This window comes from Triticum urartu, unplaced genomic scaffold (genome assembly GCF_003073215.2).
Source record: "Triticum urartu cultivar G1812 unplaced genomic scaffold, Tu2.1 TuUngrouped_contig_6375, whole genome shotgun sequence".
In the NCBI taxonomy this organism is placed as follows: Eukaryota; Viridiplantae; Streptophyta; class Magnoliopsida; order Poales; family Poaceae; genus Triticum; species Triticum urartu.
The window spans coordinates 6721-8960 of record NW_024117133.1 but is presented as its reverse complement, the minus strand read 5'-3'; positions in this window follow the sequence as shown (position 1 = coordinate 8960).

The window sequence follows — 2240 nt, the reverse complement described above, 5'->3', positions numbered from 1 at the left end:
CCTAGCTTAAAAGGCATAAAAGAAAAGCGCTTGTTGGGAGACAACCCAACACTTTTACCTACTGCTTTTGTGTGTTCACATGATTATGATAATGTAGTAATCATGTTTTATAGCTTTTATTTCAATAAAGTGCCAAGTAAGACCTTTGGGATGACTTACGGTGATAGTTGATTTGATCATGCTGAAAAACAGAAACTTTTGCACTCACGAAAATAATTCTAGTTCTTAACAGAAGAGTGATATTAAGTTGATTATTTTTACATAAGATTAATATACAAATTTCTCACGTGGTCCTAATTTTTCAGAATTTTTGGAGGAGTAGAATTATGGTTTGAGTACAGATTACTACAGAATGTTCTGTTTTTGACAGATTCTGTTTTCAATGCATAATTTGCTTGTTTTCTAGTTTCCATGGCTTCTCAATATAAATTATGGAAAAGATATGCTACAGTAGGCATTGTGTGAGAACAATTATGAATCTTGTCTTTGACAGTACCAAAAGTGGAATGGTTTGCTCTTTACCATACTAACCTATCTCACGAAGTTCCGTTAAGTTATGTGTGATTGAAGTTTTCATGTTTTGGGTGAGATGACAAGACCCTAAGCTTGGGGATGCCCAAGGCACCCCAAGTTAATATCCCAGGAATATCCAAGCAACTAAGCCTGGGGATGCCCCGAAAGGCATCCCCTCTTTCGTCTCCAACATTATCGGTAACCTCACTTGGAACTATGTTTTCATTCGTCACATGATATGTGTTTTACTTGGAGTGTCAATTTATTTTGCTAAGATTTTCTTGCTGTTATTCAGAATAATGTTTTTCATCTTTAATTTCAATAAAAATGTCAAGTATAGCCTTTACCATGCTTATTTTCCAAGTATACATGTTGCTGTTTGAAAACAGAAAGTTTACCGCTGTTGAAAAAATTCCCTAGAAAAGTCAGAATGTGATAAAATGTTGAAACTTTTTGAAAAATGAGCTTTGATAAATTTTATACAGTGTGGTAAATTTTCATAATGTTTTGAGTTGAATAAGTATTGATACTCTTGCATTCTTTATGGACTGTACTGTTTTGGTAGATTGCTATTATGGTTGCATTGTTTGCATATGTTTGCTTGTTTAATGATTCTATTTCCGGATACAAGTATTAAATATGCAGTGGCATTTAGTATGCAATGTTGAATAATAATTTTATGATTTTCTACAGTAGAGAATGATAAGGTTTTTGCATTGGTTTATACTAACTTATCTCATGAGTTCTTGTTGAGTTTTGTGTGGATGAAGCTTTTGAGATTTAGGAAAACCGTGATATGAGAAGAATTAAGGAGGCATGAAAGCTCAAGATTGGGCATGCCCAAGGCATCCCAAGATAATATTTCAAGAATTCTCAAGCATCTAAGCTTGGGGATGCCCCGGTAGGCATCCTACCTTTCTTCTTCAAAAATTATCGGTTAGTATCAGTTGAGCCAAAGTTTTTGCTTCTTCACATGAGTTGTGCTATTGTTGGAATGTCATTTTATATTGTTTTGCTTGATGTTTTAATAAAATACTTAGATATGAAAGTTTTTAAATAAAATAGAGTCCTCAAATAGTTGCCAGAGAGGCTGAGTAAGCAGTATTCACATCCTGTCAATGAAGCTCTTTCATATGTCATTTACTCTTGTGCTTCACTTATATCCTATGAGTAAATTGTTGAATAAATTTAATGTCATGAAGTTGAAATCATATCATGCTTAGTGGTAGCTTCACATTTGGTTTAGAAAGTGAAATCTTTTGAGGCTTGACCATCACAATATTGGTCATACAAGCAATTCACGAATAATTAGTATAAGGAAGAGAACTTTCACATATAAATAAACTATCATGGAAATCTTTTGTGATTGTGAGCCCACATCAAAATATTATATGTCAAAATTGTTGACACTGGACAAGGAAGACAACGTAATGGTTTATGTTTGTTCATATTCACATAGAAGTTATATTGTCATAGATCCTTATACATGTGGTTCTTGCCCCTCATCTTTCCTAGCCAAAAATTCCGCACCAAGTAGAGATACTACTTGTGCATCCAAAAACCCTTAAACCCAAATCTTATTTTCAAGAGTACACCATACCTACCTAAGGATTGAGTAAGATCCTTCAAGTAAGTTGTCATCAGTGCAATAAGGAAATAAAAATTTATTTTGAAAGTGTAAGATCATTTAGTGTAAGAGAAAATTGAGCGTTGTACGAACTTGTGAT